Below are 16,878 nucleotides of genomic sequence, written 5' to 3'. Positions count from 1 at the left end.
CTCTAACGCCCCTTGTCCTCCATGCTATTGGTTATGCTCCACAAATGAGTGAAACCATATGATAATTGACTCTCTCTGCTTGACTGATTTCACTCAGCATAATCTCTTCCAGTCCCGTCCATGTTGCTACAAAAGTTGGATATTCGTCCTTTCTGATGGAGGCATAATACTCCATAGTGTATATGGACCACATCTTCCTTATCCATTCATCCGTTGAAGGGCATCTTGGTTCTTTCCATAGTTTGGCGACTGTGGCCATTGCTGCTATAAACATTGGGGTACAGATGGCCCTTCTTTTCACGACATCTGTATCTTTGGGGTAAATACCCAGGAGTGCAATTGCAGGGTCGTAGGGAAGCTCTATTTTTAATTTCTTGAGGAATCTCCACACTGTTCTCCAAAGAGGCTGCACCAACTTGCATTCCCACCAACAGTGGAAGAGGGTTCCCCTTTCTCCACATCCTCTCCAACACATGTTGTTTCCTGTTTTGTTAATTTTGGCCATTCTAACTGGTGTAAGGTGATATCTCAATGTGGTTTTAATTTGAATCTCCCTGAGGGCTAATGATGATGAGCATTTTTTCATGTGTCTGATAGCCATTTGTATTTCTTGATTGGAGAAGTGTCTGTTCATATCTTCTGCCCATTTTTTGATGTGTTTGTCTGTTTCGTGTGGGTTGAGTTTGAGGAGTTCATTATAGATCCTGGATATCAACCTTTTGTCTGTACTGTCATTTGCAAATATCTTCTCCCATTCCGTGGGTTGCCTCTTTGTTTTTTTGACTGTTTCCTTTGCTGTGCAGAAGCTTTTGATTTTGATGAAGTCCCAGAAGTCTATTTTCGCTTTTGTTTCCTTTGCCTTTGGAGACGTATCTTGAAAGAAGTTGCTGTGGCTGATATCGAAGAGATTACTGCCTATGTTCTCCTCTAAGATTCTGATAGATTCCTGTCTCACGTTGAGGTCTTTTATCCATTTTGAGTTGATCTTTGTGTACGGTGTAAGAGAATGGTCGAGTTTCATTCTTCTACATATAGCTGTCCAGCTTTCCCAGCACCATTTATTGAAGAGACTGTCTTTTTTCCACTGTATATTTTTTCCTGTTTTGTCGAAGATTAATTGACCATAGAGTTGAGGGTCCATATCAGGGCTCTCTACTCTGTTCCACTGGTCTATGTGTCTGTTTTTATGCCAGTACCATGCTGTTTCTATGAAGCCAGCATTACCCTGATCCCCAAACCAGGCAAGGACCATACCAAAAAGGAGAATTTCAGACCAATATCACTGATGAATATGGATGCTAAGATTCTCAACAAGATCCTAGCCAACAGGATCCAACAACACATTAAAAAGATTATCCACCATGATCAGGTGGGATTCATCCCTGGGCTACAAGGATGGTTCAACATTCGTAAATCAATCAATGTGATACAACAAATTAATATGAGAAGAGAGAAGAACCACATGGTCCTCTCAATTGATGCAGAAAAAGCATTTGACAAAATCCAACATCCGATCCTGATTAAAACGCTTCAAAGTATAGGGATAGAGGGAACATTCCTGAACCTCATCAAATCTATCTATGAAAGACCCACAGCAAATATCATCCTCAATGGGAAAAAGCTTGCAGCCTTCCCGTTGAGATCAGGAACAAGACAAGGATGCCCACTTTCACCACTCTTGTTCAACATAGTATTAGAAGTCCTAGCAACAGCAATCAGACAACAGAGAGAAATAAAAGGTATCCAAATTGGTAATGAAGAAGTCAAACTCTCTCTCTTCGCAGATGACATGATTCTTTATATGGAAAACCCAAAAGACTCCACCCCCAAACTACTAGAACTCATACAGCAATTCAGCAGCGTGGCAGGATACAAAGTCAATGTGCAGAAATCAGTGGCTTTCTTATACACTAACAAGGAAAATACAGAAAGGGAAATTAGAGAATCGATTCCATTTACTATAGCACCAAGAACCATAAGATACCTGGGAATAAACCTAACTAAAGAGGTAAAGGATCTATACTTGAGGAACTATAGAACACTCATGAAAGAAATTGAAGAAGACACAAAAAGATGGAAGACCATTCCATGCTCTTGGATCGGAAGAATAAACATCGTTAAAATGTCTATACTGCCTAGAGCAATCTATACTTTTAATGCCATTCCGATCAAAATTCCACCGGCATTCTTCAAAGAGCTGGAGCAAATAATCCTAAAATTTGTATGGAATCAGAAGAGACCCCGAATCGCTAAGGAAACGTTGAAAAACAAAAATAAAGCTGGCGGCATCACCTTACCTGATTTCAAGCTTTATTACAAAGCTGTGATCACCAAGACAGCATGGTACTGGCCTAACTGTTTTTTTTTAAGATTTTATTTATTTATTTGTCAGAGAGAGACAGAGAGCACAAGCAGGGGGAGCTGCAGAGGCAGAGGGAGAAGCTGACTCACCGCTGAGCAAGGAGCCCAATGCAGGACTCTATCCCAGGACCCTGAGATCATGACTTGAGCCAAAAGCAGATGCTTAACTGACTGAGCAACCCAGATTTCCCACCAAATTTTTAATAGTAGTTATATCTAAGTGGTCTTGGAATACAATGATTTAATATTTTTTCTCTGCTCTTGTTTTTTCATTTTCTGCATTAAATATGTATTATTTTAATTTATTTTTTTTAAAGATTTTATTTATTTGACAGAGATCACAAGTAGGCAGAGAGGCAGACAGAGAGAGAGGAGGAAGCAGGCTCCCTGCTGAGCAGAGAGCCCGATGCACTTGGATCCCAGGACCCTGGGATCATGACCTGAGCCGAAGGCAGAGGCTTAACCCACTGAGCTACCAAGGTGCCCCTTATTTTTATTTTTTAAGGATTTTATTTATTTATTTAAGAGAGAGCGCAAGTGCACAAGTAAGGGCAGGGGCAGAGGGAAAACCAGGCTCCCCACTGAGCCGGGGGTCCTCCAATGTGGGGCTGGATCTCAGGACTGATTCCAAGACCCAATGCAGGGCTCCATCCCAGGACCCTGGGATCGTGAACTGATCCAAATGCAGAGGCTTAACCGACTGAGCCACCCTGGCGCCCCTAAATGTGTATTATCTTTATAAGATATAAAACCACATTAAAACTTTTTAAAATTTTCTCAATTTTCTTGAGGTATAATTTACACACAGTAAAACTCACTTTTTCTTTTTTAAGATTTAATTTATTTGACACAGAGAGAGAGATCACAAGTAGGTAGAGAGGTAGGCAGAGAGAGAGGGGGAAGCAGGCTTCCCTCTGAGCAGGGAGCCCGATGACGGGCCACCCAGGCGCCCCCGTGCAAATGCTTCTTAAGGGCAGGGACTCCACCGTATTCTCCTCTGGGACTTCTATACTTGGGTGTATGCCAAATCCTTTACTTAAAGCGATTCTATCCTCCTTCCCAACCTGCAAAGGTGTGTTAAGTGTCTGCCGTTGGCTTGGGTCATGTTCCTGGGGTGCTGGGATCAAGCCCCCCAGTCCAGCTCCCTGCTCAGGCAGTCTGCTTCTCCCTCTTCCTCTGCCCCTCCCCACCACTCATGTACTCTCTGTGCTCTCTTTCTCTCAAATAAATAATCTTTTTTTAAAAAAATTCTGCGAAGGTGATGGGAAAATGACTTACATATAACCAATGAGGCAGAGGAAGCTCAGAGAGGTTAAGCAACTCATCTAAGGCCACACTGTAAGTGGCTGAGCTGGAACTTGAACCAGGTCCCTCTGTGTCCAGAGTTTGTGCACTTGATCACACTGTGTAGACGACCCTCTGTAATGGGCAGACCCATGGTAGGTACGAGATGAGAAGCTTCTGTTGAATGAATGGCCGACGGGAGTGACAAACAGCTAGCTAGCCGTGCTCCAGCAGAAACTGACTCTGGTCTTTCTTTGTCCACAGCCCTCTGGGTACTCAGGAAAGACACCTTTTGCCTTCTTTGTCAGCTCTTAACCATCTTCCAGCGAACTCCTCCTTCTCTGGGCTCCTGAAGCCTAGGGTGGGCAGTGGGGAACCTAGAAGAACTGGGGTCTGGAGTGCCTGGAAATAAAGGATCCTCGAGGAACTACCAAGTGGGGAAACAGCCTGCCTGCCAGATGGCCCTGGGCTGGCCACCGAAGAACCTGCTTCCCTTGGATGGCTCGGAAGCCAGGGGCCTTCACAGATGGAACCTCAGGACAGGTATGGGTGGCCAGAGCTAGGCTTGGGGATGGCTGGCCGGAGCCATATCCTGCATGGACATCCTCCAGAGGGCTGAGCCGCGGGAGATAAGCTAGAATGGATTTTCCCAAGACAGCCGGGAGCACAGCGACCAAGGTTGGGAGCCAGAACCAAGACTGGGAAGGATCCCATCCTTGTTCGCGCTGCTGGGGTGGAGGATGGAGAACATTCCAGGAATCCACCTCTCATGTCTTTGCATAACTAGCTGCCACAAAAGGTGTTCCCGCTGTGTTGGGTCAGCGGGATTGCCATAGCAGGGTGGGGGCAGTGGGCAGAAACAGTAGAAATGGGTCGCTTCCCAGTCCGGGAGACCAAAAGCCCAGGTTTAAGGTATCAGCAGGGTCGGTTTCTTTCCAGAGTGTAAGGGAGGACCTGTCCCGGGCTGTCTCCCAGCCTGGCAGGCTGCTGGCTGTCTCTGGCTGTCCTTGGCCTGTAGGCACATCACCCCTCCCTCTGTCGGCTTCACAGGACATTCTCTCGCTGCGGCTCTGGGCCCAAACTTCCCCTTTCCATGAGGACGCTGTCATAGTAGATTACCGACCCGCCTCACTCCCGGGCAATCTCATCTCAGCTTATTACCTCTGCAGTGACCCTATTTCCATATAAGGTCATGTTCCAAGGCACTGGGGGTTAGGACCTCCAACATGAATTTGGGGCACACAAATTCAGTGTGTAATAGCACTGCTATGGAGTAGGGGGTCACAAAGATGTTCTCTGAAGCAAAGGAGCTCAATTCCTTCCTATCTGTGCGACCATGGGCAAGTGACCTTACCTCTCAGGCCTCAGTTTTCACGCCTGTAAAATGGGACCTGTGCACACCCTTGAGAGAATGCTCCAGCTGCTGCTCTTCCAGATCCGCTCTGGTGTTTCTGCCAAGATTGCAGGAGCAGGCTGCCCCCGCCAGAGCCTGCGTAAAGGGGAGCTATGCAGGCCAGTTCCCACGGGGCAAAGCGCTCCCTCAACCAGTGACTTTGGCGGGACCACTTTCCGGCTGCCCAGCCGACACTTTCCTAGGACTGTATTATCTGCTGTCTGAGAATCTGCGTACCTAACCCTCCCCAAGGAGTCAGACCTGCCTTACTTACTCTCACTCCTTTCCCCCTCAAATCCTGCTTCTCGGAGGACCCGAACTAACCCAGAGTAACAGTAACACATCCTGGGAGTGTGGTCATGAAGATCCTGCAAACAAAGGAATACGCGTAAAGCGCTGAGAGGAGTGCCTGGCACTTGGTAGTTGCGCAGTGGAAGTTCGCTCATTCACACGCATTTATTCAGTGCCTGCTGTATGCACTAAACGATGGGGTTATGGAGATGAGTAAGACCTAGCCTCTGCGGGGCACCTAAGTGGCTCAGTGGGTTAGCCTCTGCCTTTGGCTCAGGTCAGGATCTCAGGGTCCTGGGATCGAGCCCCATATTGGGCTCTCTGCTCAGCAGGGAGCCTGCTTCTTTCCCTCTCTCTCTGCCTGCCTCTCTGCCTGCTTGTGATCTCTGTCAAATAAATAAATAAAACCTTAAAAAAAAAAAAAAAGACCTAGCTTCTGCTTTCAAGAGGTCACGGTCTCTTGGAAGAGGTAAACCAAAAACAGCGAAGAAATCGATGGTGCGATGTTGTGGGGGTGAGCGTTCTGGAAGTGATCTCAGTGGAGCAATTCAGGAGAAGCAAAAAGCTGCAAACACGAGGACGCTCTTGTCTCTTTCCGCCACCCACAACCTGTCCTGCATCCGGGAGGCGCAGGAGTCCTCAGATCCCGATGTGACCGCACCCTTCTCCAGCTGCCCAGCTCCTGAAGACCACCCAGACTCCTACTGAGGTTCACACACTGCCCGGGGCCGGCCCCCACCCCTGCTCTAGCTCTGGCTCAACCTCACCGACACTCTGGCCAGATGGACCAACACACCAGGCGTTATCTGGGTCACTTTCTTTCTCTCCCGACTCTTTGCTTCTGACAGGACCTTTGCCAGAAACACCCTTCCTTTCGGTGTCATGGAACCACCTCCTCCACATCCTTCAGGCACCAATGGTCACTTCTCCCAGGAAGCCCTCCCTGATTTCCTAAGGCTGAGGTAAGCAGCCCTCATCTGGGTCCCCTAGCCCATCCCGGCATTTGTCACCACTCTGCTAGATCCTGGTTTCTCATGTGTTCCTCCCACAGGACTGTGAGCTGAGGACAGGGACCGTGTTTGCATCTGAAAATTTTTATTGTGAGAGATAGCAAACCTATACAGAAAAGGGAGAGAGCAGCACCAAGAACCCTTGTATGCCCATCAGCCCAGGTGACATAGATCTGTCCCCCTGGTCCCAGCTCTCCTGTTTCCTTTCTTCTCTTTGCTAAAATAAAGCAAATCATTCTCCTCCCCCTTTTAGGCTTCATTGTGTTTCTCTAAGAAATTCAATAGTTTTTAAACCCACAAATGACTGTTTGTTGTAGTCATCTGTAACGGCCCCCAGTGGAAACAAGCTTATTATGAACATTTGGAAATGAGCGTGTATGCAGCCAAAGGACTAGGACACCTCCATTAAGATGATCCATAGGAAGACCACACAGCCACATGGCAAAATGCTTGTGCCAGGAAAAATCCAGAAAGGCAAAGAGCCCGATGCCAGGTTGTCTCTGCGCTCTCCTTCGGCAGCGAGGGTTCACCAGCCTGGGTTCCCAGCCAGAAGGGAGAAGGTGAAAAGGAAGGTGGGCGTGCAGATGGTGGGATACCCTTCCAAACCTTCTTTAGCATCCTTAGGGTCATCTTTCCAAGCTGCTATCTGTGAACCAGGGTCCTGGCAGCCACAGAGAAGCCGCACAAGGAACCAATGGAAACTGCTGACTTGGCAGGGAGCTGGCTGGAGGGCAGAAAGAGAAAGCCTACAACCTAACACGGGGCTTCTTAGGTCCCTAGCCCTCTCCGCTCCCATGCTGCACAACTGTGTTTTCCTCTGCAGTCTGGGCTTTAGAAGGGTCCCAGACAGGGACACAGAGTGATCTGACATTCTGGGCCACGTGTACAGTTCAGTGTGTTGGGACCCCGGTCCCTGCCAGACAGCCCTTCCATGTGGGCTCCAGTGAGGGGGCCTGGAGCTCTGTCTGGCTGTCTAAGTGGTTATCAAGGTCAGTAGCTGTGGGATCTTTGTTCCTCTGGCTTGTCTGGGATTGACCGCAAACCCCAGTATGAACCAGAGGGCTGTCCTGGGGAAAACAGGACCCATGTCACAACCCGGTACCTGGGCATGCTGTGCCCAGAGGAGAAGGGGAACTGTCCGCAGCAGATTTCCCCGTCTCAGTGATGTGGAGAACAAAGGCAAAAGGGATATAGGAAAAATTAAATTTCCTTTGCAGCCTGCTGACAAGTACTTGGGACAGGCAGAGTGACCTTCCTCCAGGAGCTAAGCTGCCTCCATGTGAATCCTTTGCTGGAGGCAAAAGGCTACCTTAGCTCGACATTAGCCCAACCTCTAGGATCCTGTAAAAATCCCTTTGGAAACTTCCTTTCTCTCTACTCACCTGCCAAAATAGACGTTATTAATCATCCTCCAAGCATATGGCCCCCTGATAAACATGTGAAGGGTCTCATAAGTAAGGTTTTACTAGGCAGTAGTAAATGACCTTTTTAAAACAACAGCTAGCCCCTCTAGGTCCTGGAAACCTTGCTTCCAAGTTCCTTAGAGACTTATACTATCCCTAACTACCTCCCCACTTGAAAGTATATTATCAACCATTCTTAGGACCCCAGTGCGGCTCTTTCTGCCCAGGGGTCCTGTCCCTGTGCTTTAAGAACACTTTTGCACCAAAGACATCTCAAGAATTCTTTCTCGGCCTTCAGCTCTGGACCCCTCCAATACATTCCAAAACTGCATCACCTGGGAAACCAGACCAGAGGCACTTCGGAAGGAGGACCCGCCACGGTACATTACAGAGGCGGTCAGGTGTGAAAGAGGAGTTGGCGTGGAGAGCGGAAGCCCCAAGTCCTAGTCCCAGCTCCCCTTGAAGTCACTTGGGTACCTGGGGACAGATGGCCTGTTCCCAGCTGCCTTGTCGACCAACGTGATCTCTTCAGCTCTGCCTCTTCAACCAGTTAGATGCTACACACATCTGCTGAGAAGTTTCTCTGAAGCCTATGAGGAGACCAAGAGCTGAACTGCCACGGTTCCTGCCCTCAGGAAGGTCTCTGCAAACAAGCAGCGGGATTTTTTTTTTTAATTTTTTAAAGATTTTATTTATTTATTTGACAGACAGAGATCACAAGTAGGCAGAGAGAGAGAAAGAGGAAGAAGCAGGCTCCCTGCGGAGTAGAGAGCCCGATGTGGGTCTTGATCCCAGGTCTCTGGGATCATGACCTGATCTGAAGGCAGAGGTTTTAACCCACTGAGCCACCCAGGCGTCCCAACAAGCTGCATGATTTTAAATGATCAGTACTGACTGAGAGAGTAATTCTTGAGGTGTGGATTAAAACACACACATACACACACACACACACACACACACACACAAAACAGGTTCCGGGGGCACCTGGGCGGCTCAGTTGTTAAGCGTCTGCCTTTGGCTCAGGTCATGATCCCGAGGTCCTGGAATCGAGTCCCACATTGGGTTCTCTGCTCAGCGGGGAGCAGGAGAGGGAGAAGCAGGCTCCTCTCCCTGCTTCTCCCTCTCCTGCTCCCCCTGCTTGTGTTCCCTCTCTCACTCTGTCAAATAAATAAAAAAACAAAACAAACAAACAAAAACAACAGTTTCCGGGAAGGACTCTGATTTGATAGGAGCCATGAAGAGAAGTTCGCCTGGTACTCACGTGGGAAAGGAGCTGCAAAGATGGGGAGGCAGGAAACCACGGGGGTGTCTGGGCGTCTTCAAGCAGTTAGACCAGGCTGCGCGGTGAAGGGCGTCAGGGGTCCCGACCTCACGGGGTTGCCAGAAAGGCCTTGGAGTCCACCACCAGGGGATTCTTATCTACAACAGCTGAAGACTTGTGACCACAAATGCAATTCTTCGTTCGTTCTCCGAGGATACCAGCTGGGGGTCCTGTGATTCACTCCATTCTGACAGTGAGCGCCAGAGGGGCCACCAGAACCCCCAGGTTAAGGGCTGAGTCCCATGAGACTGCTCCCTGCTTCAGAAGCCTGTCATAGGTGGTGGGGCCCCAGGCCACCCCTGATTCTGTCCGATTTGACTATAAATCAGGCACAAAACTCAGGGAAAGAGCTATTTTGCTGATTTATTAAAAAAGCTGTTACCACGGGCGCCTGGGTGGCTCAGTGGGTTAAGCCTCAGCCTTCAGCTCAGGTCATGATCTCAGGGTCTTGGGATAGAGCCCCGCATCGGGCTCTCTGCTCAGCAGGGAGACTGCTTCCCCTGTGTGTGTGTGTGTGTGTGTGTGTATCTCTCTCTCTCTCTCTCTCTCTGCCTGCCTCTCTGCCTAATATGTGACCTCTGTCAAATAAATAAATAAAATCTTGGGGTGCCTGGGTGGCTCAGTGGGTTAAGCCTCTGCCTTTGGCTCAGGTCATGATCCCAGGGTCCTGGGATTGAGCCCCGCATCAGGTTCTCTGCTCAGCAGGGAGCCTGCTTCCCCCCTCCCTCTGCCTGCCTCTCTACCTACTTGTGATCTCTGTCAAATAAATAAAAATCTTTAAATAAATAAATAAAATCTTTAAAAATATAAAGAAAAAAAAAAGGCTGTTACCAAAGACACGAATGGACTGCCAGATGAATAGGTACACGAGGGGGATCTGGAAGAATCCACAGAGCGCAAGAGCTTCTGGGCATATGGAGTGTGGCAGGTGCCACCATCCCAGCATGTGGATGCCTTCAGCACCCCAGAAGCTCTCCAAACCCCCTTGATCAGTGTTTTGTGGAGGTCCTGTGACATAGGGATGGCAGCTTAAATCATTGGCCATTAGCGATGGACCCAATCCCAAACCCCAACCCCAAGAAGTGGGGGTGGGACTGGCTAATCCCATGACTGGCTCCTCTGGCAACGGGGCCCCCACCTGAAATTATCCAGGACCTTCCAGCCACTGGTCATCTCATAAACTCCAGGACGGCTGAATGGGCTTGCAGTGAATAACAGAAGATGCCCCTATCACGTCCATAAACCGGAAAAGTTCCAAAGCCCTTCCAGAAGCTAGGAGGATGACCAAATATTATAACAACAGATGCTGGTGGGACCCCTGTCACTCAAGGATTTGGAAGCCAAGAACCAGAGATGAAGACCAGATGTGTATTTCTCATTCAATCACAACATCAGAAAATCGTGGGACCTGGATTCGAATCCCAAAATCTACCTGTTGGGTGACTCGCTGAACTGGAGTTTCCTGTTTTATGAAATTAGGGATGATTGTAAGACCACGTTGGAGGGAGAAATAACTATGATGAAAAAGCATGTGGCAAGTGTCTGCCACACAGGAGGCACTCAGGATGAGTTAATTATCTTTAAATAAAAAATTTTAATTTGAATATAATGAACATTAGCACTTACCACAGGATAGGTCTTTCAAAGGCGCCTGACTTAATCTGTTCTACAGAGGACCCTGAGGCTCAAGTGGCTTGTTCAAGGTCACAGAGGTGAAAGTATGTGGGCTTGGGATTAGAACGGAGTGGGTTGGGCTCCAAATCCTGAATCCTTCCAGACTCTTCTTCAAAAAACTGCCTGGTCTCTCCCACTCCCTTTTGTGGCACTGACCGTTCACAGCCTCCTAGTATCCACTCTCAATCCTTCTTTAGTGATGCAAACTGTAGCTGGGCCCCTGTAGCTTGGTCCAAAGTCTGGTTTCTTTACCTTCCTTCAGCTAGATTATAGTCAATGAGATGTAAGGAGAAACATCAGGTGGAACTTCTGGAAGTCTCCTTAAAAGGGGAAGATTGCTTGCAAGTAAATCTTTAATTTAAAAAAAAAAAGAAGAAGAAAAAGAGGAAGAGAAGTGCATCTTCCTCCCTTCCTCTCTCCTTCCTGCTGGCAGAACTCAGATGAAATAGCTGGAGTTCAAGCAGTCTTCTTGGGCCACGAGAAGCTGTGCTGGTAAGATAAGATGATGTCACCAACCCAGACCTGGATGGCCTCTGCTTACCTCTTCCAAATCGTCAGCTCCTCTCTGGTAAGCCTTTCCTTCAGCATTTAAACAGGCTCAAGTTCCTCCCAACCTAAAAGAAAACACACTCGATCTCATGTTCCCTTCCCTCTCTCCTGCTCTTTACAGCCCACCAGCTAGGGAGAACTGCCGATTCTCAAGGTCTCCACGTCCCCATACCCCAACGGCTCCTCAAGTCACTGATCTGGGTTTCTGTGCTACCTTCCTACCAGAACTTCCCAGGATAAGGGCCTCTGGATGGCTAAACCTAATGGACTTTCTTCAGTAATCTTCTAACTAGATCACTCAAAAGTATGTGACCTGGGTGGCTCAGTGGGTTAAAGCCTCTGCCTTCGGCCCAGGTCATGATCCCAGGGTCCTGGGATCGAGCCCCGCATCGGGTTCTCTGCTCAGCAAGGAGCCTGCTTCCTCCTCCCTCTCTCTCTGCCTGCCTCTCTGTCTACTTGTGATCTCTGTCAAATAAAATAAATAAAAAATCTTTAAAAAAAAAAAAAAAGTATGTGACATCGTTGTTCATTGCTCTCCTCACCCTGGGTTCTCTGTGTCAACGTTCCCCAACCTCTCCACCCCTCCTGCTCTTTCGATGTGGTCTTCTCTAGTCCACTCCATCTCAGGACTGATCCGACTTCTTTTCTTGCGTGTTTTAAAAGCACCTAAAATTTTCCAGCTTCTCCCCCCCCCCCGGAAGTCTGGGAGAATCTTTGGCAAATCTCTTTCCATCACAACCCCAGCCAATCCATGAACCAAGACATGACAATTTCATCTAAATAAAATCCATCCCCTTGGCACTGGCAGCAGACAAACTACTATCATCTTGAAAGATCCCCCCGGGGCTCCAAGCACCCCGGAATGGACCCCTTCTCAGGAGGAGACCCCCGGACCCAAAAACCGAGCCGAGTCCACTGGTCAGATGCAAACAGCACGAGGTTTATTGAGTAGTCACAGGTACCTGTGGGCGATCAAGTCTTAGGAGGACTCGCGCGCCAGCCCTTTGTTCAGGGCCTTTTTATGGGGTTTGGGGAAGCGAAAGCATATGTACAGAAGCAGAAGCATGGTTACAAAGTTTTCATTGGCTGGTTTGAATGGAAAGGCATACTTGGTGCGCGGGAATACCCCTGATTGGTTTGCTCAGCATCCTTCATTTACATAGTGGGAAGTTACTTTTATTGGTCGTTAACAAAAGGGAAACAGACAGTATTGGCTAGATTTCAATCCTTCATTAGCATGTAGACTGACCATCGGCATTGGCCAGACTACAATCCCTTATTAGCATGTAGACTGACCTTTCAACATTCCTTGTAGTATCTTATCACTTTTTACAACATGGGAGGATTGTTTAAGGGAGTGGGAGAAGGGGGTGTTGGCTAAGCAAAGAGAAGGGGGAAGGAAGGAGAAAGGGAGGGAGAAAACCCTTTTCATTCCCCCATTTTCTTTTTGGCCCGAGTAAAATCTTTTACTTTACTAGGGGCTAATCTCCCGCTGCCCTATTGCATGATATTGTTGGGTTAATACCATGGTTTGGACAAGCGACAATCTATCTTTTATAAATTGGGTTAACCTGTTAATGATGCATGGGCCGAATGTTAGAATTAACATTAAGAGCATTAAAGGTCCTATTAAGGAGGTTATTAGGGAAGTAAACCAGGGTGAACGATTCCAAACTCCTTCATACCAAGACTGTTGAGATTCAAAGTCTCTTTTACGCTTATCTAGACTTTCCTTCAATTTGTCTAGCGTTTCTGTTACTACTCCAGTCTGGTCGGCAAAAAAAACAGCATTCTTCTCTGAGAGCAGCACAAAGGCCACCCTCTTTTAGGAACAGTAGGTCTAAGCCTCTTCTGTTTTGTAAGGTAACTTCTTTGTTGCAAATCTCAAGGACATTTGCAAACAAAGGGAGACTTCTGCCTTACAAGACTGTGATCTCTGCAATATAAACATTTGTTCTTCTTTCAGGGCAGTCAGGGGTGCCTGTGAAATGTCATACATATTACCAAGGGGAGTGGGTGGAGAGGGGGTGCAAGGCGCCAGCCCCTGCTCCTTCCTCAGCCAGCCTCCTGAACAATTTTGACCCTTAAATCTTTAAGGTGGTTGAAGGTGGAAGGTCTTATCTTCTGTAACTTCTTCCTGCTGAATAGGGGCGTAGAGCTGTCCCTACCTACTCGGGTCAACATTGATCAGTGGAGGAATGTATAGGGGAGTTACGAAAGGTGGAGGCAGCTGAATCCAGCGCTGACAGTGAAGAAGTATCCTTGCGCGTGGTAAGGATCATCTGCCGTGGTGAAGTCATTGCAGCAATGGAGTCTCGGCACCAAGTAGAGAAACATTGAACAAAGCAACATGTTAAGGTTAATAAGGCGATAAGAATGAGAAGCCCGAAAAGGAGAGTTGGCCATAGCCCTCCTCCAAGCCAGGAACTTAACCAATCACTAAAAGAGAGAGAGGGATCTTGTAGAGCCTTAATCTGGGCATTTATATTCTTTATTAATCCTGTGACATTTTTGTGATAGTCTGGGATGTACACACAACATTCTGTCTTGATAATTGCACATATGCCACATGACATCCTCTAGTCCCAAAGATGGAACAAAAATGGATGCTAAGTGATCATACCATTTAAAAAATAGATCGCATCCATCTTTGTTTTAAGTTGGGGAGATTAGCTGGAGTTGTAATGGTTTTAGTAATGCGCCCATGAATCCAGGCAAATCCTAAGGTACAGCGACCTATCCACCCTGGAAGAAGCCAGGGCCACAGGTTTGTTTCACATATCCACTGGGTTCCATTTGGAGCTGGCCATCTAATGCCAGGTCGCCTTGCCCAGTCAGTAGCAAACCAGTCAGTAGCCTGGAGTACTGTTACTTGGGAACACATTTCTAGTGATAGCCATCCTAGATATCGTGCGTTCTTTGCCCAAGTATCACTCGTATGATTTCTTTGTTCCCAGCATAAAACTGCCTTTTGACTGAGCCATCCAATCGTGGGTGTAAGCCACAGATATGTATCCCAGATTTGATATACACCATCTTTAGTATAGCGATAAGGAGGGTTTTGTAACTTAGGCCTATATTTGATTGGGGAGTTATGGCTTGATAGCAATCTCCTTTCCTTCCAAATAGCTCCATGGGCATGTAGTACCAGGAAAGCATATTTGGAGTCAGTATAAATATTAATTCTTAGGCTTTGGCAATTGGAAAGTGCTAGTGAGCACTACAGTATACCTAGCTTTTCTTATTCTTTCTATGAAAACTACTGTTATCAGAAAACCAAGTGTCATTCCTATTTTTAACAGGGGCATCTTAAATCTGGCCAAATAGAGTAAGCAAGATCAATACCTCTGAACAGTTTTGCTCTATAGAGAAAGAAGAACAGTGGTCAGGTTCAGGCATACAGGTAACTAGGTTTAAACTTTGACAAGTTTTAAGTATTATTTCTGGCATATCTGTAAGTATAGCCCAGTATTTAATAAGTCGGCCTCCATCATCCATTAGTGGCCTTTGGCTTCTAAGACAAATCTGGGCCTGATGTAAAGTCATCACTGTCAGGGACTGTCCCATCGTGAGCTTTGAGGCTCTTTTATGAGGGCTGTTCTAGGTTTCACTAAAGCATCTACTTGCAATTGCCCCTCAACAGAGGTGGCCTCTAGGATAAATATGACTAAGGGATGAAACCAATAAGAAAACCTTTGAGTGGGCCAGCCTTAACAATATCCTGACTACAGAGGATCACTGGCAAGTGAGAAAACTTGTCAAGAGATAAGGGGAGTTCCCCATGCATCATTCAATCCACTCATAAAGAAAGTGGGGTCATCCATTATCTCCATAAGTCCATAGTTAATCCTATGGGGTGTGGTATGCTGGCTTTTAGGCAATTTCATTATTCTAGCCACACACAAGGTGTTAGTTAAGTTATACAATTGCAGGGGAATCAATCCCATTTTTCCAGTTGTTTAATCATGTGCCGTGGGGTCTGCTAATATCCCCACAAAATAAGATCGACTATTGTGCAACTTCTCTGAAGCTTACCTCAAATTGTTTAGCTTAGGTAAACATTTAAAGACAATCAAATCTAGAATTTAACATCCATAAAGGTGTGTTACTGAAACAGAATTTTTCTCTCTAAAATAACCCTCATTTCCAGAGATAGCCAAATCAGGACTAATTCACTTGTGAAACAAGTCCAGTTTTAACAAACTTGGCCCATTATTTACATAAGCTCAGCAAGAACAGTGAGTGTGATCAATAGATCTTTTAGAATCTGCTTTGCTGGAACTTTTTGTAAGGAATCTCTAGGTTGAACTTTTAGTAGCCTCTCCCGGCCAGAAGCCAAGCCCTGTACTTGCCATCAGGTGTGCCTGCAATACCTGTCGATTTGGGCGAATTCCTCTTCTGAGACTGCACCTACCAAGGAGTGACATTCTTTACTCACCTGGTGAGGCTGCTGGGAACTCTGTAAGCAAGGTATCAGGCCAACTGTCCCAAGGGGCTTTATGGCTCCAGGTTTCATAAAGTCAACCTTAGTTCCTTTAAACTGTCTGGTCATATCTGAATCTTTTCAAATATGACATCCCAGTCAAAGCCTTGGTAAAATAACCAGTTTCCAATACTGTCCTGTTACAAGGAGAACAGATTCTTATTGAACTTATGCAAATGACTGATAGCCATGGAAGAAAGAATACTTAACTGAGACCTTTTGGTTTCAGAGGGTTCAGATAGAGAGAAAAGTTGAATGCTTTGAGCACTTTTACAAATGAGCACTTTTACATCTCTATAAGTTACAGATAACTAAGAGGAAGTATCCCTAGTCTGGAAGAGCAAACATTAGAGAGAACCAGCAATGTCTAAAATAAGAGACACAACACTATAATCTTTTAGTTCATTTAGTTCCATGTTACTAATTCTGGTGAATGCACTTTTAGTTAGTTTTGGAAATTCTTACCCATTTCAGTTTTAGGATTTTCAAGTATATCAAATATCTGTATTTGTCCTGGAAGTCCTTTATATAAATCTCCTTGAAGATAAAACTCATTTTACAGAAGAATTAAAACAATTATAAATGACAAAAACTCGGAATGTATATGGTTAGAGCTGAAGAGACGGGAGTTTACAATTTAGCTGCAAGGAAATCAGGTTACTTCTGTGACACATAACATTTCCATAATTACAATATCAAGCGATGATCTCTCAAAACCTTAAAACTTTAGGGAGTGCATAGAATCTCTAGAATAGTTATAGTATTTTCCCAAATGTAACCCAAGGTTTATCATTGGTTCAGTAGTACTTCATGAGCAACTTCGCATATCAAGGAAAAGCCTGAGTTAAAGAGATTTACAACTTAAATTTTGTCAACATTTATTAAAATCTTAGAAAGTTTTGAAGCACATGCCTAAATATAATTAGGGATGTTAAACACCTGATAAAACAAAATATAGGAACTGAGTTTTCTGGGCAGGCAAAGAGAAAACCATTTACATTTTCTTATCTGATCAATTAATCTAAGAAAACTTTGTCCTTTTAAACAAAGAAAACCAGCTTTTTTTTTTTTTATACCAGTGTCTTTCCCTTTTTAATTTTATTTTTAAG

This window comes from Neovison vison, chromosome 12 (assembly GCF_020171115.1).
Source record: "Neovison vison isolate M4711 chromosome 12, ASM_NN_V1, whole genome shotgun sequence".
Taxonomy (NCBI): Eukaryota; Metazoa; Chordata; class Mammalia; order Carnivora; family Mustelidae; genus Neogale; species Neogale vison.
This window is presented reverse-complemented; position numbering follows the sequence as displayed.